Here is a 23,170-nt window from a genome sequence, read left to right on the forward strand (position 1 = left end):
TAGATGACCTAAGCATTTACTTAGAACATGCATCATCTAGTGTAGTTTAGATTGCATTCATTTGTTATATATGTCATATAGAATTGCATTTCCTTAGAGCATGCATTCATTCATATCATATCATTGCATTTCTACTTCAATTTCCATAAAACTTTAAAACCCAAAAACATGTATTTCTTTTTCATTCCTACTCCTACATGTCCATTGAGGACAATGTCCAAAATAAAGTGGGGGATGAGAATTTATATTCCAAAATACATAAAAATTTGAAATTTTTTGAAAAATCCCAAAAATATGTTCTTTAAATTTCATAAAAACAAAATACATAAAAATTTGAAAATTTCAAAAACCAAAAACATGTACTTTCCTTTGTAGTGTAGAATTATATATATTGTGTATATTTGTTTGTTTCTTTATCACTCTTATCACATTGGAATGACTACGCCACATTCGAGGCATGAAGGAAATAGAAGACCGCATGGTATGATCTTTCCAAATCTCCTCCCTCCTTTTTATGTGTTAATGACAATGTGGCTATAACTTCGATTGATGCGGTGTGAACCAATGTGTTGCTAAGAGTTTGCATCTAGATTATATGGCATTTCAGTTGATAAAAGAATATGCATTAGAGTTGTAGATATGTTAGTTGCATCATGACATGTAGTTGCATGGTTAGAAAATTTTGTGAAAATGCCTATTTGGGAAGCTTGACAAGTGTATATAAGGCCCTTGTATATAACTTTTCTCCTTGAGACTTTGTTTGCTAGAATACCCTCAACACACCCTAGGATTTGTCATACTAGTATCTTTAGATCCATGGAATAAGGCCTAGTCAAGAGTACCGTGTGGTGTGATAACTCCTTGGCTACCGTTTATTCCAAAGTGACCTTTGAAGCCATGCAACCGTTCTTACACTTCTATCATCATATTTTGTCAACAAAAAGGGAATGGGCACAAAAAAATGTCAAATTGAGTTCAAGTACCAAATCGAAATCAAATGTTTGCGAAAATTACATCAATGAAAAGAGGAGCAAAAATAGACTCCTATGCTTCAATAAAAGTACCCTCGCTACAAAATGGGGTTACTTTGAAAAATGTTCAAAAATGCAAATATTGAAAAATTTACCAAGTATCAAAATGTCAAACATCAAAAATGGCAAAGAAATGTTCTCAAAAAGTCAAATGCCACAACAATTTGGGGGGAAAACAAATCAAAAGCATACTACCATTGTGAAACTCATGCATCTTGAAGCCCTTTCTATCCTTTGATGATCCTACTTTGTTACATGGTGGAGAGGGGACGACCCTTTTTCTTGTCTAGGCAATAAGGGGAATTCCACGATCCTACAGTGTTTCTAACACCATAAGGGACTTGGCTCTTGATAAAAACATTTAGTAATTGTGGACAAAGGTAACCTAGTTTAACACAACTTGGAGGTGACTTGTTTGTATCCTCTTGGACTTAGTAACTAGGAGAACCAATATCTATGATGGAGTGTGTACCCTTAAATTGCTTCCCTTGTAGATGATTTCCGCCACTTAGATGAGGAAAGTGGCTATTCTTTTGTAGATGCATCCTTTTACTTGTTCTTGTGTACTTAAATGTTAGGATGCATCGCCATTTTGGCATGCCCCACCTTGCCTTGCAAGAAGGCATCTTACCTCATGGATGTCTTGTTGTGAGTTGAAGGGGCAGAGTGAGACCCGCTAATTGTCTCACATCGGTTATATAATTATTAGGATAGTTTAAATAAAGGTCTAGTTCTATTCACCTCTTTACTCGGGATGAGCAAAGGTTCGGTTTGGGGATATTTGATGTGACTCCTATTACGCACATTTAGTCCCCTAACTAGCCTAGTTTCTATGCTTTTTAGTATGTATTAGGGTCGTTTCTTGTCTTTAGCCTCCTTCTATGCATATTCTATGAGGTTTGGTGTCATTTGTAGGAGAAGAGCATTAACCTTGCCTAAATGGAGTAAAACGGAGCTAAATTGATGATATCCAACGACCAAGCATCAAAGAGGAGATTAATACCAAAGACCTAAGTCAATAAAGAAAAGAAAGGGGGCAATGATGAAGACCCTCACGACCCCTTAACGATCCCCACGGATCTTGAGGCAGTCAAAGAAGGAGAAGCCACGCTGGGTCACAATCCGAGCAGCTCGAGCTCAAGTCGGGTGACTCAGAGAGCAATCCGGGCGTCATGTGCATAGGTCGAGCGTCTCCCCCTGCAGTTCAAATGGGAAGACATGAGGCTCCTCCTGAGACTTGCAAGGCTTTAATCTTCTTTTAAGGAGGTTAATCGTCATTTAAGCCCTTAGTTAACCTAATCCTTGTACTACTATATAAACCGCTCTTGTATTTAGAGGAGATTAAGCCCTCTTAGTAAAGGCAAAGCTTTCATTAAGAGTAGATTAGCACTTAATCTTTCCACAAATTACACATTAATTTTTCCTTAATTATTGTTCAAGATTTATTATTGGGTAATTGAAGATTATTGAGTTATTATTGGAGAATTGACAACTCTTCATCAATCAATCAAGTTCTCTTCTATTATTCTTTGCTTTATATTTGGATCATCCTTAAGTTGGTATAATATCTTTTACCTTTTTGCTTAATTAATTATTGCTTTACTCATTCACCATGTTTAACCTTGTTAATATGATTGACACCCTTATTAGCATGTTTACCATGAACATGAGTGAGTAATCTTCTAGCTAGGGTTAATGGGGGATTAGGGGAACTAAAACATGGGGATAGATCCATAATATAATATGTTTTCATAAGATTGCTTGCTTGTTGTATTGTCAACCTATGCACATGTTACGTTTGATAAAATGCTTGACTATGAAACCTTTCATTTGGACATCTCTTATCCATTCAACAAGACTTGTAAGATATAAACTAACTCGAGTCCTGTTAGACCGTGTATAGAAGTGAATAGGAAGAAACTAAGTCGACTTTTAGGTGTTGTACAGTCTTGACCGACTCGGTTCCGGGACCCAAATCTTCCTAGGAATTGTAAGACATAAACTAACTCGATTCCTTTACAATAGTAATTGCTTACAACTATGTAAACATGTTTGCATGATCACCACCATGAATCCCTTATGATCCCATGACACCCTAGTATCTTTAATCAATTGTTTACATCTCTTAATTTATTACTTGTTTTAATCCATTGCTTCTATTAGTTTAGACTCACCAACTCCAACCCAAACCAATTGTGACACTAGCATAAATTAAGATAGATAGGCTTAGAACCCAAAGCACAGCGTCCCGTGGATCGACCTCGACTTAACCACTAACTAGTTATTTGTTGAGATTATAAATGTTTTTGATGGATTAACGACAACATCACGCATGCAAAGTAATCATGCCCAACAATCAAGCATCCATTTCCAAACTCCAAGAACAAGTGCCCAAATTGCAGCTCGGATGTAATACTCCACTGAACCGAAGACATTAGTCGGGTAGGGTAACCCCTTGAAGTGGTCCATTGATTGGCTTAAAATCTGACTAGTGCTTAAAGGGATTGAAAGTACTACTCATATCAACAAAGTTCACTTTCTTTTCTGGTTATCCATGCGAAAGAACTCCACAGTTAAGCGTGCTTCACTGAGAGTAGTCTTAGGATAGGTGACCTCCTGGGAAGGTGTCCGGGATGCGCATGAGTGAGGATAAAATCGTTGGAAAGGACCCGTGTTGATTTGTGGGCCATGTACACAGTCTGGCGAGCTACCGTGAGTGATCGCTCCCGACCCTTGGTTTGGGCCGGGGTCTTACAATTGGTATCAGATAACCCTACGACTGTCTGGTGAGCCCGTGGTCTGGAGTATCGGGGTCACAAACCTAGCGGGGGAGGATTCTGGGTTTGGCTCGGCTGCGGTTAGATGTGTTAGAAATCTAGATCTCTTTACTCAACATATTCATATATGTTATAATTTTAATTTAGTCATAAAATTAAAAGGTGATATTATGCATGCAAACAAAATATAATTAAAGAAGAAATCATCATCTTACATTGCTATTTCGGATCTTAAGGGCACAAGAGAGTTCTCCTACTCTCTTGTTCTTGAGCTCTCCTTAATGGATGAACAAGGATTCAAGAAGAGAATCCCTCCCAAAAGTATTATACCCAAGATAACAACTTAATAAAATTAATATTATTATTACTAGGACAATATTAATTTTGTGTAAAAATTGACCCAAAAATGTTATTGATCTCTCTATTATTTCGGTTTAGAGAGAAGGAGGAGAAGGAAGGTTTTTATCTTTCTAAAATTCTTCTTTTAGATGAATGAATAATGAATGATCATACACTAACAATTAGTAGTGTATAAGGTAAAAATATGAGAAAAACCCATGGATTTTTCTCCTCTTAAAACAGGGTAGAATGGGGAAGGGAAGGGAGCCAATGCATGCACAAGGTGGTCTTCACAAGAGCACTAGGGTTGCATGGCTAGGTCTAGAAGGAAATGATTATGTTTTCCACTAATATAATCAACACAATATAATCCTAATACTCCCCTTAATTTCGGTACATATAGATAAAATGGACTCCATTTTATTTTTGTCAATTTGTCACATGTCACATGTCACATAAAATTGTTATGTATTTTTAACATATTAAAAATCAACGCATTAATAAAAATACGTCATATACAAAATTGACTTAGTAATTCATAATTACTTGTACCAAAATAGTTTACCAATTATAAATCACAACATCTTGTATTTATAATAATTTATTCATTCAAATGCAATTGTTTCCTTAAACAATAATTTCATCTAAGTAATGAGACAATTCGATTACTTAGACCGTATCTTATTTAATCAAATTTCAATGAGACACGTAAATATTACTTCCAAAATCGTCCATCAATTTTAAGTCATTTAATTAACCCGTATCGTCATACGATCAATTAAGTGTGTTACCCTTTAGGTATGACCTAAGGGGATCAACTGATCACCACCGTCGCACGACAGTAATGTCAAACTCTAGTCAGCCAATCATTACCGATATGTGTGGACCAGTTGACAGTAAAATATTACTTCCCAATTGTATTCTTTAAAATGAGACTTAAACATGTGATCATCATGATCAACAGTTGTGATCGCATTATTGTCGGAGGACACATATTCCAACAATCTCCCACTTGTCCTCGACAAGTGTGCGTCACCAATTCTCTTGTCCTATTACTATCTCCCACTCAATGCAAGGTGTCTTTCAGGTCGTACTTGCAAGTGATCATATCGAGAGTGGTTTCCTCGATCTGGAGAATAACTGATTGACCGGATTTATCCACCATGGATACATTCTGAGCGTGGCCACGCATTTCCAGTTCATTACTCCTCGAGTGGCCCTGAGACATTGTTATAACCCTGACTAGGGGTGGACAATTCCTATCGCACTCATTCGCTTCGACTAGCCACAACCATCATAACCCAAAATATGCCCATTTGACCCCATTTACGAAGGTCGTAGTAACACAAATCAAAGTTAATCTGAAACTGCGCCATCTTAGGCAAATAGTATTTAGTCAAAAGAATCGACTCATTAGAATACTATAGTAGCTCTCGCCACGACCAGGCTATATAAATTTGCCAGAACTCTATAAGCGGTCATAAGGCCCGACAAAATGTTCCTAACAGTCTGCCTATGTGATCGACTAGTCATTCTCATATGACTCTATGGCACTTGAACTTGCCATCAATCGCATCACACTCTAGTCACTTCGAGACGTTACCTCATGTAAGTAACTATGGGCAAATACAATGCTAATCCTTGTTCACTTTAACGGGGTTCAATTGTCTCTACAACCCGTTTGGATGTAACAAAGTATAAGGTGAGTTAATAGTAACTCAAACGATAAATGTCGACATCACATTCAGGTAGTCAACACGCATTACAACCTTGTGATGCATATCGTATGTGTATTAACACTAGTTGATTGCAATAGAAGTTTAACATACCATGTGTCCATGTGTTCAAACTTCTTTTAATCCCATTTCCTTTATATTCATGTTATCTCTCATAGCATGAACCTTACCAAGTACACATCTAGGTTCCCAACCTTGGTTTCGGTTCTTTATCTTGAAAGAACTTCCTTGTCGATTATCACATAACAAACGAATTTGTGGTGAATGATTTAACTTGTACTGATCAAGTACTCCACCCACACACAATGCACTAGGTATATGTTTTGTAAAGTCTTGCAACAAATGTCAAGATGAATAGCCTAGTACTTCTCACAAGTACTAGCATTTTTAGAAAACATTAGTTTTGAATAATTTCTCATTCAACTAAGTACTTTTCCAAACTTCTTATTTCTCTTTTAGCTTGAAGGGCTTAGGATTCTCATAAATCCTTACATGTGTTCGAACTGCAATATGTGCAACCTCTTGACACACAACAGAGTCTTCTGTCAAACACTGAAATCGCTCATCGGATTCTCCTCGAGAATTCATGACGTTTCTTCTATGGCTTGCCAATGAATCATCATGTTCTTATGCATATGATTCATCATTGGACATGTGCATGATTATTCTAATGTCGGAAACATTAGTAACTTTTAATCATGTCATCAACTATTCTTAGGTTCAAGGAATGACCATGACTGCTAATGGCAATTCCATTTTCATTTACATGAATAACCTACGTATCTAATTGATTCGATGTGTATGTCTCAATATTTATCCAACATCTCATGATGTGATTAGATTCATCATAGTCCATTTTCATCCAGAATTGAAAACTCAAATTCTCCTTTGTGAAGGAAGGTATTAGCTCGTCATTCTCAATGAGTAATGAGTTAGAAACTTTTACAAGATGATTTCTCCCACTAAATTCCATGTCTTCACATGATAATTTCCAAGTCTCACTCAATTCCACATGTTTCGAAATTGACTGCTCAATCGAAACATTTCAAGAATTGAAATATAAATTGCATTGCCAAGTTATTAAGATAAAACCATATATGTACCCATCATATCCTTTCAAAATACCTATTTTGAAGAGGTCTCATCTTAACCAAATGGAAAGAGATTTTAATCTCTAACTCATTCATTTTATAATGATGCGCGGTAACGTCATTAGTTTAAATATAAATAATATCTAACGCACGTCCTTCTCAAAATACCCTTTTCGGAAGGAGGTTTAACCATTTCATTTCATTTCATAATGAGGTTAAGTAATGACGTTAGCGTGGTTAATGCTTAACTTAGCTATTGAGGATATCGGTATATCAATCCTTGTAACCTCTAGTCATAAATCTCGTTTATTTTCTAGGATGTTACTTTGATTCATTTAGGCTCTTAAGTAAATATCAAGGTTGAAACTATTGGTCAAAATTTATCATAAACTAGTCAAAACTTCTTGTTAAGACTTTACATTAGTCATTTTTCTTCCAAAATTTTCTTTTGGTGTCCTCATTTAGTTATCTTAAGAATATGTTCTTTCGATTACTTCACTTGGTCTCTTTTGACATGTAGATCTATTCGAGACCATAGATCTCATCTATTGGATATACTATATAAATAGATACACCTTTATTCAAATCATTCTCCCTTGCGTAGATCTCATTTACACAAGTACATAAATTTATTTTGGTGTTGTGTCCTCATTCTCCCACTCTATCTTTAGAATTAATACACTAGAGATTCAAAGATAGCATATGGGACACAAATAATGATTTTTGAAGTATAAGGAGAACTACCTCATAGGTGGACTAATAGTTTTAGATTTTGTAAGTGTACTTGGTGATTGACATTCCTTTAAGGGAGTTCATTAACTCAATATTACTTTGTAAATGATCATACACAAGCCTTAAGCTTGTGTACATATAATGAATCGCATCATTATAGTTGTCTATTAGATCACTTTAAGTGAATGATCATATGTTTCTATGAGCAAGCGAATAAAGACGAATTTTAGAACAAGGATAAAACGATAAAACGGGTGACTTGGGTTGCAAACCAAGCCACCATTATCCAAAATACAACCATTATCCAAAATACATTTCCATGTCGAACACGGAAATCAAAAGGTTCTAAAATCCGAAACTTAATTAAAATAAGACAATAAAAAGCAAAGCTTCATGGAAGCTATTCCTAGCTTCTCGATGGTTTCTCAAGCTTGCTTTTCTTTTCCCTTGTCCTTGCTTGGTGGAGGCCCTATTTACAATAAAAAGGGGATACATTATCACAACTTTGTATCACAATACCATAGTTGTATTAGAAACATAAAAGAAAGGATAGTCATTTACCTACTGGAGTGGTCTTTCCAGCTTTAATATCACCAAGGTATTTGGAACAATTTCTTTTCCAATGTCCAACACCATTACAATAATGGCATATATAAAGAGGACCCTTCTTGATTTTTGAAGTGCTAGCTTCATAAGTCTTAGCTTTGGTGAAAGTGGGAGCTTGCTTCTTACTCTTCTTCCCATTCCTTTTGAACTTCCCCTTGCTTTTGGTGCTAATATTAAGCACATCCTTAGGTGGGTTAACATTTAACCTCATGTCTCTTTCGGCTTGCACAATTAGCTTGTGCAACCCTTCAAGAGACACGTCCTTGTCTTGCATGTTAAAATTCACCCGGAATTGAACATATGCTTTGACCTTGGATAAGGAGTGTAGAATCCTATCTACTATGAGTTCTTTGGGGATTTCAACCTTTTGAATTTTCAAGGTCTCGACTAGCTCCATTAATTTGAGCACATGTGGGCTAACCTTTTGGCCCTTTTGAAGTCGAGATCAAAGAATGCCGCGGCCGCCTCATATTGGACGATCCGCGGAGTTTGTGAAAACATTGTCACAAGCTTGGAGTAGATTTCATTAGCGGTGCCCATCTTGAAGCCTCTCCTTTGGAGATCCGCCTCCATCGTAAAGATCAACACATTTTTCATTGCGGCGGACTCCTTATGGTAAGCCTCATATGCTTCCCTAGTAGCGGCACTCGACCTAACATTAGGTTCGGGTGGAGAGGCCTCGGTGAGATAACGAAGCTTGTCGTCACCTTGGGCGGCTAATTTGAGTTGGGCATCCCAATCGGAGAAATTTGACCCATTCTTTTCAAGTTTACAACGATCAATGAAGGATCGGAGCCATGAAGTATTAGTGAGAGGCGTGGCGTTGGTGTTTGGATTTGCCATTTGTTATGAGAAATAAGAACGGTCTACAAAACAAAATAGAAGGAATAAAACATATGTCGTTCTAATAATAATAATACTCGTAAAAATAATTTAAACAAGTTTTATTGCATTTATCTAGTGACCTCTACCCAACTTGATAAATGATTCCAAGACCCAAATTCATATTTACTTAGGGCACGGTGTGCCGAAATACCCTCTTGTAATATAACTTGGTGGATTAACCTTTTAATCGATTCTACTTTTAGAACTCTTGGTCGATAAAATTTACATTAATATTTATCTCTAGCCCGAAACACATCCGTAAATCGTCGTGAATACTTTCGTTGAGTACAACCCAAATTTCGAATAAATGTGTCCATGATCCAAACTCATATCAACTTAGGGCACGGTGTGCCGAAATACCCCTTATTAACATAAATTCGGTGGATAGACATTTATCACCCACTTCCCCTACGTAACAAGGTTTGTACCCCGGTAGGGCCGAGTGCACTCCCTCGCGAAATAGGTTTTCATGGTTTCTACTATTTCGTAAGGCTATGTCTCGATTGATTGTTTTAGCGAGAGGTCATGTCAATTTATTATCTATCACGTTTTTAAGTGAACTAAAGCGGTGAACTACGATAATTCTAATTGACACGGTCGATAAACTCGATTAAAAGATAATGCATGTTTTGGTTATGACGATTTAGCGATGCATGCGACATATAAATAAAATGCAAAGCATAAAATAAATCCTAGTATGGCCTTCCTAAAATAGAAAATCTAATTAACTATTACATAATCGGAAACCAACTCCATTGGTCCCTTGAACTTCGGTTGTGGCACGCATCTCGAGGTAACACCGTCTTTATGTATCGCCATCTTGTGTGACACCGTCTTCAAGGAACTCCGGAATAATTAAATTACATAACAAATTACATAATTCCTATTATACATTTGTAATTAAAATAAAAATAAATCTATTAAATTACAAAACGGTGATATGAGATCACAATAAATTACAACTGAATCGATATTCCCATACATTTCGGGTAATACCAATAAAAACTAAGGCCATACTAAATAAAAATTACATAATTCAAAAATTACATAAAGTAAAATTATGACAATCATAAATAAAATGCAGCATTATAATATGTATGAACATGCCCAATTTTATGCTAAATCGCCTTTAAGGAGCCAATATCGTATATTACACGGTTTTTACGGATTTGCGTGATTCAACGTTTTATAATCACAAAAATACATAAATTCATATTTATGCACAAGTTAATTACCCTAACCTCTTAGGACTCAAAAATTAGTCTTCACTAACTATTTGACTTTAATTAACTCATATTTCTTAAAATTGTTCATTAATGGACTCAAAATTACAATAAAATGCTATAAACTTCAAATAAATCACAAAATTTCAAATAAATTCAAAAATTTGAAATTTAAACTTATGAAAATTCTGGAAAAATACCATGACACTCATAATGTTCAAAAACTTAGGTTAAAATTTCGTAAAATTATCGAAAAAACTATGTTGCGGTTTATCGGTTTTAACAAATATAATCATAAAAATTTGAGAAAAATTATATTCATCAACTTTTCAATTTTAGATCTTGAAAAATAATAAAAATGCAACATGTGACGTTTTTCCTTAGTCATGAAGTATGTTTTAGCAATTATTCACTAATTAAGTCACTATTTATGCTATTTTTCATCAAAAATTCATAAATCATGCATAAAGACTTCAATATAGCCTATTATTTTACATACATCTTGTAAAATTGCATGTGACAACATACTAAATTTCTATGACCAGATCCAAAATTTATCTCATATTAACCTATTTTTCATCTAAATCCGATTTTTATCATGAAAAATCCATATTTCGAGCATAAGAACTCCAAAAATTATGAAACAATACAGGTCATCTCAAAATAATATATGTGATAACATATCCAAAAATCACTTGAAAATTCGAAGTTTAGCTAATTTTAGTCTGAAAATGACATTTTAATCATAAAATCATATTTATAATGCCATTATAATATAAGATGAACAATAAAAATCCATAAATTAACCAAAATATCCTAAAATATTTTAGGACCAGAAACTTTAACATGCATAAAGTTATTTCGTGATATATCATAATAACACAAATTTACAAGTTTTATATGTTAATCGTATAACTCGGAAAAACTATAACCGATTTGCATGCAAACAACCAAGGCTCTTGATACCGCTTGTTAGAAATCTAGATCTCTTTACTCAACATATTCATATATGTTATAATTTTAATTTAGTCATAAAATTAAAAGGTGATCTTATGCATGCAAACAAAATATAATTAAAGAAGAATTCATCATCTTCACTACTACAAATCCAGGCAACTACAACGCTCCATTAACAACGAGTATTCACGAAAATCACAATAGACGTTGTAGAATGTATGGCGCGAATTTTACTAAAATGAATTACAATGGGTATGGTTATAAAAACCGTTGTTATTAGTTTTAACAACGGGTTACACATGCACAACCGTTGTTAATAATATGGCGCAAAATTGACGCAAAGTTAGTGAAAAGTAATCACAACGGTTGCTTTTGGAACCCGTTGTTAAAACTTATTTGACAACGGTTGTTGATTTACAACCGTTGTTAAAACTTATTTGACAACTGTTGTTGTTTAATAATCGTTGTCAATACCTTCCATACTATAAACCACACAAACACAAGTCTACTGCAGCCACAAAACACAAACCTTAATACACAAACACAGCAGACAAACACAAACACAAAACACACACTTTCTCATCGTCTCTTTCTCTCTTTCTCTCTTTCTCATCGTCGCTTTATATTCTCGCCGTCACTGTTGATTTCATCGTCTCTTACGTTCTGTAATTATCAGGTAAATCTCGCCGTCACTGTTAGTTTCATCGTCATGATTTTCTTTTTCTAATTATTTCATTTGCATGTATGTGTTTTTATCGACCATTATGTTATTTCTTTAAGTATTGTTCGCATAATTAGCTAGTAAAACAAAGAAGAAGCAAGATAAACATAATTAATATATATATATATATATATATATATATATATATATATATATATATATATATATATATATATATATTTATAAATACATAAATTAAAAAAAAAAATTACATTAATAAAAATGCAATTCTTATATTTTCATAGAGGATCTTATTCTCCTCTATCATATCCGTCCTCTCCTCCTTGGCTATTTGGAGGTTCCGTTCAGCAGTTGCTATATCGTCATATAGCCGCAATCGCCGCTTTGCGTCAAGCCATCTTCTTTGGCGTCCTTCAGTACGGATCGAGCATCCGCAAGGTAGCTCCTGAAACTTTCCTCAATATGGAGCAACCGGCGGATGAAACTGTTGTTGTTCTCGATCATAGTAAGAGTCTTAAGGATGATATCATTCATTTTGTTGGAGGTTGGAGTTTGTTTTGAAAGATTAAGGAGGGTTAATTTATTTGGAGTTTGTTTTAGCAGTTAGGGTTTGGAGATGTATATATTGAGATAATGGAAATGTTAGTTGAGATAATGCAATGTATTTATACTAAGCAGTGTGTGGGTTGAGTTGTTTTTTAATTAATATATATGTTAGAAAGTTGTGCCATAATCATCATCATATCTCTCAATGCTGCTTCAAATATTATTACTAACCCTTCTCATTCCATATTGTCCATTCATATGCACAGTGATGGCAGAAATAATGCCTGCATCGGAATTATAACGGGCCGTAATTATGCATGCATCTAGTAATATTTAATTTAATTTTTTTTTTATTTTTTAAGAACACACAACAACGGTTATTTATTAAAAAACCGTTGTCTTTAGTTATAACAACGGTTTTGTATATTACAACCGTTGTTATAACTTTCCCCCCAAAATTGAGTCACACTTTCCACAACGGGTTTTTATACTTAAAACCGTTGTTAATATTTTTAACAACGGTTGCCTTAAGAAAACCAACCGTTGTTAAAACCTTTTACAACTAAATACTAAAAATAAAACAACTAAAAATTAGAACAATTGCCTCCCCGGCAACGGCGCCAAAATTTGATACCCGTCGTTGTGAGTACCAAAAATAAGATTTATAAAACCTATTAAAACTAACAGAAGCTAGCGGTAACAGGGTCGAACCACAAGGAGTCGAATGTAATTTCTAGTTGTTTAATTTCGGTCTAAGGTAACAATAAAGTGGGGGTTTTGAGTTGATTTGATCTATATCTAAAGACAATAAACTAAATAAAGGGATGAAAACAAGAATTAAAAGGGTGCAAGGATGGTCGGTTCACTATAGTTTCGGCGGCAGCAAACTTGGTAGGTCTAAAACAATCACGTGAGACGGGAAAATAAGAGGTCCTCTCGGTCCACTCTCACAGGTAGCATCTTTCGATCTCGCTACAGGTCCCTAATACCACTCATACTGACTTTCGTCCTGAAAAGTGACTAAAAGGTCTAAATTAATCTATCTTTCGATCTAATTAATCTAGTCGTCTTAATTAAGCAGGCTATATCCCTTCCCTATCTTTCGATCTTTATTGGGTCGGTCAAATCCTAGATATTCAACTAGTCGCGTGCACTCGATTCGTCAAACATAACAATTAAAACAATTAAAACGAAATAAAACTCACGAGGTCAGTCGATCGACCAGGTAAGGCGGTCGATCGACCAACACGCGATTTCAGGCCATGTTAATTCTAATGCCGCCTAACTACAAATCCCATACATCCTAGCACAATTAAATTAGCTACTCATACTAGGAACGATAACAACAATAAAATTAGGGCATAAAATTACTGAATTCATGATTAAAATTATTAAATAAGCAATTGACATAAAATGATAAATTGGCTTTTGGGATACTAAATAGCAATTTCTATACTATCAATGCAATAAAGATGAACTGAAATAAGAATAAGGGAATACCGAAATTGCAGAAGAATTGTAACGGAATGATTAAAAACACGAACGAAAATCCAATGCGAAACAATATCCCGAACCTTAATTATTTTATATTCTAAAACTGATAAAAACTCAATGTCCCTGGATGCTTATTCTCAAAACCTAGCTTACGTTATATAGAATACAACGTAACTCTTATTTCCAAAACCTAAAAATACAATGGGCTTCAAGTTCCTCGATCTTTTAATTCTCGTCTGAAGTAGCGGCTTGGTCGATCGACCAAGCATGGCGGTCGATCGACTGAGATGCAGTGTACAGTAGCTTCTGGAACCCGTGGGTTGGTCGATCGACTGAAGGCAGTGGTCGATCGACCGAAGTAGCTGATATTTGACTTCTAACATCTCGTGGATTTGTCTTTTGGGCCTTGAAATGCGCACCGAGCTTGTTCCTTAAGCGAATACTCCACGTCAAATGCAATGCAAGATACTCCGGGCAGATTTAGCTCAATATCTACTCATTTCCGCATAAATCTACAATATTACATAAAAACACGAAAGCAGACGAAATGGGGCAAATAGTAGCATAAACTACATAAATGAGCTCTGAAATGCGTGTAAAATAGGATGTAAAACATCATATAAAAGACACGCATCAAACTTCCACGAACCAAACCCTTGCTTGTCCCCAAGCAAGAACTAGACTCGATCTAATAACCTAATGGAACGAGTTCAATCTCAGAGCGAATTGCAAACCGTAAAGCCTAAACCATTTTAATGCACAACCAACAATCAATTAGCAATGTGAATCATGCAAACGAGTTATAAAGTCGTTAAAAATTGTTGAACCGTCGACTATAGAGACTTATCGAATCGGACTCTCACGGGTCGCTCATATCACAATATAGCACAGGTGAATAATTGTATAAGATAGAAAGAAGTAAAAATGTAGTGACCCTCACCTAACTACGACCTATAAGAACATGCCTGCAATAAAATATGAAATTAATCTCTATGACCGTACATATGCATTCCAACCAATGAAAGACCATGACACATGCCGAGGTATATATGGATATGTGAGGTAATGGGTAAGAAGAAGGCAAAACATTTATGGGAAAGTGGAGGTACAGGTGATCAAGCTAGTACCTAAACAGAACCATGCGGCAACATCCAACTTCTTGCTCAAATCAAAACGGGTGCTAATTATCAAGCACAAAACTCACAAATCTCCATAATACTAAATCAATCAACTCCACACCGGATATAAATGCAACATGGGAGCAAAAATCGCCATAAGATAAAGACCAGAATTATGCGAATTGATTTTCTTTCCTCTTTCGGACCTCAGTCGATCGACCAGAATGGGCAGTCGATCGACCGTTTTGAACAGTACAGAACTTTTTTCTTTTTCGAATCTTTTTTTTTATATCTTTTTTTCTTTTCTAACTTTTTCAGTTCTTATTCTTTCTTTCCTTTTCCATCTTCCCAACAACATCTCAAAAGAGCAAAAGGCTACCAAAAACAAAGTGACAATCCCAACAACTAAACTACTAGCTTGACAAGGGCAGGCTAAATGTAGGATGTAGTTAACGGGACAAAAAGGCTATTTTTGGCAGTGTGGAGCTTATGGGCATAATAAGAAAAGGGAAACCTCTACCACATGTGTCAACAAACCACAAACCGAATGCATATAGGTATTAAGCAGATTAAGTTCATATTTATGCACATTGATGTAACATGTCTCATAAGGAGTATTACTCACATTCCTAGATAAACTGGTCATGAATGTCACCAGTTATAGGCTCTAAAACTCAGAAATATGATGTAGTTTGCCAAAAATCTAAGTCAAGTCTCAAGCTCAGCAAATAATTTAACAAAAACTCGTAGACTATGCATATACGATTCTACTAATAACATGTCAATTAGCAAGGCTTAGGCATAAACAAATACAAATGCAATGTCATCATTGAAATACTACCGTTCCGACTCAACCTATATGCTAAAATAAACGTGCAAATTTTTGAAATTTTTCAATTTTTCAATTTTTTGGATTTTTGTATATATATAAGAAATGAAATAAACGATGAAAAACAAAATGTAAACGTGAATGCAAGCAAATGATATGCGACGCAAAACCCTTCCCCAAACCAAATCGCACAATGTCCCCATTGTGCAAAATCATGTAATGAAATAAACGAGAAACGGGAATTTGCGTTAAATAAATTAAAAGGACATGAAGAGGAGATCGGGAACTCACAAGACTTTAAGCGCAGCAAAAGGAAACCTCCCCAAACCAGCGTGAGCTAGGAGGTTTCAGTAGCTAGCAGTGCTACCAATAAAGACCTGAATAGACAACAAATACCACGCATAAAACCGAGGAAGCAATGTGGAAGCGATATTATGTGCATAATTGAGAAAAATAGAAGAAATAAATAATGACGGAAGATAAGGTGGAGTAGAAAACTCCCTCAATTCCGCAAATCGACCAAACACAGCAGGGGAGAGGTCGTGAACAGGTACATCAGTGCACAGTGGTCGATCGACCACATCACCCAGTCGATCGACCAGGGTGAAAGGAACAATAGCTCCTGGAAACTGCAGACCAGTCGATCGACCAATGGTGCCAGTCGATCGACTGAAAACACTGTTGTAACTTCAGATTTCTTGGTATTTGCTCAATTACTTGAGCTAATGAGGTCTAAAAACCTGCAAGTGCACAATAATACGCGCTCAAAAATGCGCAAAACCCAAAGTAAAGTCAAAAGTGCCTAAAAACCCTAAGCAAAATAATTAAATGCGAAGTCTCGCGCACACAAAAGCAATAAAAAGAAAGAGTCTAAAAGCAATAAAAATTGTTTGTAAAGCACGCGATCAACTAATAGTTGATCAAGAACGGCCATGGAATGGCCCACTTGGTCGGCTCCTGGCTACTAGAGGTAGCCTCAACGGTGCTCATCTTCTCAGCTGCACCCTTCTTAGCTTCCACGTCCGTAGAGCTCAACGGATCAACACTTCCATCATCTCCCCAATCAATGACCTCTTCCGGCTCATTAGAGTTCAAGACGGACTCCCTTACTCTGACTGGCTCATCTTCAAGCTCCTCATCAGTGCCATAGCTAAGGCATCCTAAGCCACCTCTTGAGACGATTGGCTCCTTCGCAGCTGGAGCAACTAGCGGCTCTTCCTTCCCCAAACCAGCTCCTGCAATGTCTAAAACAACAGAATCGTCCTCTTTTTTGCTCCCAATCTGGGGCGGAGGTGTTACAACAGGAGTAGGAACATAAATAGGCATATCAGGAAGCACGAAGTACGATTTCTTTTCAGAAACCGTATTACAAGTCACAGGCTACATGGGGTCTTTCTTCTTAGCCGTCTGGGCAAAGACAATAGAATGCTTTCCTACCTTGAAGGTCAAGGTCCCAGAACCTACATCGATAACTGCACCAGCAGTGTGCAGAAATGGTCTACCTAATATGATAGGTAGGTATGTGTGCATCTTCGGGCATATCAAGCACAACGAAGTCAACAGGGAAGAAAAACTTCCCTATTTGCACAGGGATGTCCTCTAAGACTCCTATTGGCTGGACCGCAGAACGATCAGCCATCTGTACTGTCATATCGGTGACTGCGAACCTAGTCAATTTCAACTTCCTAGCTAGACTCAAGGGCATGACGTTAATGCTAGCTCCTAGGTCACATAATGCCTTCTCAATCGAGAAGGTACCTATATCGCATGGAACAGAAAAACTGCCTGGGTCAGCTAATTTATGAGGTGCAGTATGAGTCAAATAAGAGCATGACTCCTCAGTGAGTGCTACAGTATGCACAGTTTCAAGTGACTTTTTCTTAGAAAAGAGTTGTTTCATGAATTTAGTGTAAGCAGGCACTTGATTGACTAACTCAAGGAAAGGAACTTGTACATTCAAGCTACGGATAACTTTTTCAAATTTATTGAAAGATACATGTTCCTTCGTCGGCACTAATCTCTCCGGGTAGGGGGCTGTCAGAAGTAACTTGGCCCTCTCCTCTAAATCTCTCATGCCGGCATCCGTGGACTTAGGCTGAAAGTCCACTACCTTTTCCTTGTTGAAGCTTGACCCTTCTTCAGACCGTCTCAAATGGGAACCATTGATCGACATTGGGTCGTACTTCGGAACTGGGACTGACCCATCAGCATTCGGGTCTTGCCCCAATATTTTCGGAGCTGTCGTACCCCGAAACAAGTGATCCCTCAAGTTATCGGGCATTGGAGGACGAAATTGCTCACCCTCAGCAGCGGTTCCAGTCGATCGACCAGGTTGGTCAGTCGATCGACTGGCTTCAACAGTACCAGAAATTCCTGTAACTCGCACTTTAGTCGATCGACCGGGTATATCAGTCGATCGACTGATATACCTGGTAGACGCCTTTTTCTTGCTATTACTCGTTCCAGCTTTGTTTAGACTCGGTTCCGCCTCATTTTTTTCAGGGACATCCTCAACTATAGCAGGCCCCTACAAGGCGGTCCCGCTCCTCAAAGTAATGGCATTAAGGGTCTCCTTTTGATCAGTTTGAGTCGGTAAATGTCCCGGAGCTCGAGTTGTGTTTTTGCTAGCCAATTGAGCAATTTGGCTCTCTAGCATATTCATCCCGGCCTCTCGAGCTTGGGACTCCTTCAGCAATAAGTTCTTCAACTTGGTAAAATCAAAATTTTGGGATTGTTGCTGCTGTTGAGGAACATACGGGGGTTTTTGATATGGTTGTTGCTTATGAGGGGGCACATAAGGCTGCTGCTGTGGAGGTGGAGTTGGATTTAGGACATTCTGGCTACTCCACCTCAAGTTAGGATGGACATTCGGCTCATAGTAGGTGTTTGTCTGCCTATAATGTTGAAAGGCAGCACAAGACTCGAAGGGACTAGGATAATTTTCTGAAACATGTCCCTCAGCTCCACATATTCTACAGACGAAAGGACCGTCTGAAACAGCATTCACCTGATACATCCCACCTTTTGAAACTCCTCCCAACTCATATTTGTCAAACCTTGCCGTGAGAGCCTCTAATGCAGCTACAGAAGGGGATTCAGCACTCCTCCTTTGATTCCCTCTGGAATTTCCATACTCAGCCTTATGGGTGGCCAAATCATCAATGATCTTCCACCCCTTAGTCTCTCCCATATTCTCCTGGAATCTGCCACTAGCTGCAGCATCCAGGATGGCTCTCTGATCGTCGTACAGCCCATTATAGAACTGATTGCATAGACTCCACTTCTCGAACCCATGGTGCGGAATGGTTCGCACCAGCTTCTTAAAACGGACCCATGCTTCATGAAAGTTCTCATCAGGCCCTTGTTTAAAGCTCGTGATCTGAGCTCTAATGGCATTAGTCTTTGAGGCTGAAAAATACTTCTTGTAAAATGCCAAGGCCAAAGAATTCCAATCGGTGATCCCATGAGCAGCTCGATCCAGGTCTCTATACCATTCCCTCGCAGCATCACGAAGAGAGAATATAAACATGGTCTCCTTCACCTGGTCTGGGGTCACGCCGGCTGGTGGGGACATGGAACAGCAATAATCAATGAATATTTCCATGTGCTTGGCTGCATCTTCAGTTGCAGCTCCCCCGAATTGGTTTCTCTCAACCAAATTGATATAGGAAGGCTTTGGCTCAAATTTCCGTGCCTCCCCTGGTAACGCGAATCCCTTGTAGAGATTCTCAGCTGTCGGAACTGAGTGACTGGCTATACTTGCTTCCTCAGCCATGATTGGAAGATCTGGAGATGTAACGGTCTCAGCTGATGAAGTAGAAACTGGAAATGAGGGTGGATCCTCCTCTCGTAAAAGCTAGAATGAGAACCAGACTCTTCCTCTAACTGTTGGTCTTGAAACAATCTCTTCTTTGCGCGCAAGGTTCTCTCAATCTCTGGATTGAATGGTAGTAGTTCACCACCCTGTGACCTGCGCATAAGAAGAAACTACAGGAAGAATGTAAGAAGAGTTTAAGGAACAGAAGTCCCTTAAACTAAGAAAAGACTAAAAATAAAACAACTAAAAATTAGAACAATTGCCTCCCCGGCAACGGCGCCAAAATTTGATACCCGTCGTTGTGAGTACCAAAAATAAGATTTATAAAACCTATTAAAACTAACAGAAGCTAGCGGTAACAGGGTCGAACCACAAGGAGGCGAATGTAATTTCTAGTTGTTTAATTTCGGTCTAAGGTAATAATAAAGTGGGGGTTTTGAGTTGATTTGATCTATATCTAAAGACAAATAAAAGACAATAAACTAAATAAAGGGATGAAAACAAGAATTAAAAGGGTGCAAGGATGGTCGGTTCACTATAGTTTCGGCGGCAGCAAACTTGGTAGGTCTAAAACAATCACGTGAGACGGGAAAATAAGAGGTCCTCTCGGTCCACTCTCACAGGTAGCATCTTTCAATCTCGCTACAGGTCCCTAATACCACTCATACTGACTTTCGTCCTGAAAAGTGACTAAAAGGTCAAAATTAATCTATCTTTCGATCTAATTAATCTAGTCGTCTTAATTAAGCAGGCTATATCCCTTCCCTATCTTTCGATCTTTATTGGGTCGGTCAAATCCTTGATATTCAACTAGTCGCGTGCACTCGATTCGTCAAACATAACAATTAAAACAATTAAAACGAAATAAAACTCACGAGGTCAGTCGATCGACTAGGTAAGGCGGTCGATCGACCAACACGCGATTTCAGGCCATGTTAATTCTAATGCCGCCTAACTACAAATCCCCTACATCCCAACACAATTAAATTAGCTACTCATACTAGGAACGATAACAACAATAAAATTAGGGCATAAAATTACTGAATTCATGATTAAAATGATTAAATAAGCAATTGACATAAAATGATAAATTGGCTTTTGGGATACTAACTAGCAATTTCTATACTATCAATGCAATAAAGATGAACTGAAATAAGAATAAGGGAATACCGAAATTGCAGAAGAATTGTAACGGAATGATTAAAAACACGAACGAAAATCCAATGCGAAACAATATCCCGAACCCTAATTATTTTATATTCTAAACTGATAAAAACTCAATGTCCCTGGATTCTTATTCTCAAAACCTAGCTTACGTTTTATAGAATACAACGTAACTCTTATTTCCAAAACCTAAAAATACAATGGGCTTCAAGTTCCTCGATCTTTTAATTCTCGTCTGAAGTAGCGGCTTGGTCGATCGACCAAGCATGGCGGTCGATCGACTGAGATGCAGTGTACAGTAGCTTCTGGAACCCGTGGGTTGGTCGATCGACTGAAGGCAGTGGTCGATCGACCGAAGTAGCTGATATTTGACTTCTAACATCTCGTGGATTTGTCTTTTGGGCCTTGAAATGCGCACCGAGCTCGTTCCTTAAGCGAATACTCCACGTCAAATGCAATGCAAGATACTCGGGGACGGATTTAGCTCAATATCTACTCATTTTCGCATAAATCTGCAATATTACATAAAAACACGAAAGTAGACGAAATGGGGCAAATAGTAGCATAAACTACATAAATGAGCTCTGAAATGCGTGTAAAATAGGATGTAAAACATCATATAAAAGACATGCATCAATCTGGAAACCCACAATTGCTTAAACCTTGCTTGGGAATTGATGTAGATGAATAGAGAGGGTTTAGAGTGTGATTAGGTTTTGTGTAAAATGAAATAGAAACTGAAGTGATGTTTTAAATACCTCTCCAACCATTTTAATCCAAAACGTGAAATAAACTCGTATCAGACCGGACACTCGGCTGACCAGAACACCTAAAAAACGTACTCGGTCAAGTGCACCCTACTTGACCTAGTACTCGACGACAAGAAAACCGTAGTATTACAGTTACTCAATTAAAATACATTCAAATAGGCCAAACGACTTTTCATAAATAAACTAAACACACGGGGAGTTCTAGGTAGTGCATCGGCCATGTTCATATATTACTGAATCGGGTCCTTATAACTAGCATCTCGGACATGTGAAGGTTACCTCTGAGTCAGATACTTATACACTGTGCCTCAGACATATTCATCATACCTCTAACCCAAGAATTTATCTGTATTCATATAATTTGTGCTTGTGTGAGCATGACGATCTTACTTGTAGGTGGATGCTTAGCGTCGGTCGACCCGGCTGTCTAATGTTTAATGTATGCGGAGTTTTGTCATTGTGCATTGATTACTTAACTAGCTTTCTCCACACATCTTCGGGCCTTTGGTTATGGAATGTGGGCCATGTTTCCTATTGCGGGTCTCAACCTTTGGTATGGTTGTATTTGTCATGTATCAGGTCTCGGATACGATATGTTTATTGTTTGTGAAATCAATAAATGTTTATCCCAAGAGTTTGATTACAGGTTGAGACAAGGACCATATTATATTATTATCGGCCTACCTGGAGGATTAAGTCTCATGTTTTCTGTCCCCGTCCACTTTGTACATGTCAATTTCCATGATAATTGAGTCCATGTTTGTATGATGGTGTATCTTTTTTGTATGTATGTCATGTGAGTCACCTTTGAGCCTCATGCGAAGTTTAGACTCAAACCTTACCGTGTTATATTAGGAAACGTTATCCCAAGAATTTGAAATTTTACATGGTATTCAAGTGTCTTGTTTAACGTGATGCCGTTGGGTTCTATTCAGCACTAGGGGTGAGATCCAAGCATTCTATCAATAGGATTGGTAGAAGTTGGCCTTGTTTGACCTTGATGATGAATGATACTCTCCTTTCTCTCTCTACTCACATGGCTCATATATGTTGTTTTGTCCTATTGAGCACTAGGGGGTGAGATGCAAGCCTTTGAACATGTTAAAGTCGGTCCAACATGGGGTTTGATGAGTGACCTAGCGAATGTTGTACTTACAACGATTGACGTTACTCGTTGTAGTTAAATCTTGTGTTTGGTATTGAATTTTTGCTTTATTAAGGGATAAATATTCCTTGTATTTTTAAAGGTCATATGTTGTGTAAAAGCCTTATGACCTTATGATTTGGTTTTTATGACCTAAGGACTTAGCGGTTTTGTTATTAAAATTTTTAAAATCTCCCATTTTCCGCTGAAACATTAGTATTTATTTTGT

At 37.3% G+C, this 23,170-nt stretch overlaps 1 non-coding gene across 1 annotated transcript; it reads left to right on the forward strand.

Moving 5' to 3' along the window:
* The first annotated feature begins 19,333 nt into the window (after positions 1 to 19,333).
* On the forward strand, positions 19,334 to 19,440 carry LOC141616075 (small nucleolar RNA R71). Its single transcript, XR_012530450.1, has one exon. It is a non-coding gene; the product is annotated as a small nucleolar RNA R71 (small nucleolar RNA).
* Positions 19,441 to 23,170: the final 3,730 nt, after the last annotated feature.

The sequence above is a fragment of the Silene latifolia genome, chromosome 11, assembly GCF_048544455.1.
Source record: "Silene latifolia isolate original U9 population chromosome 11, ASM4854445v1, whole genome shotgun sequence".
In the NCBI taxonomy this organism is placed as follows: Eukaryota; Viridiplantae; Streptophyta; class Magnoliopsida; order Caryophyllales; family Caryophyllaceae; genus Silene; species Silene latifolia.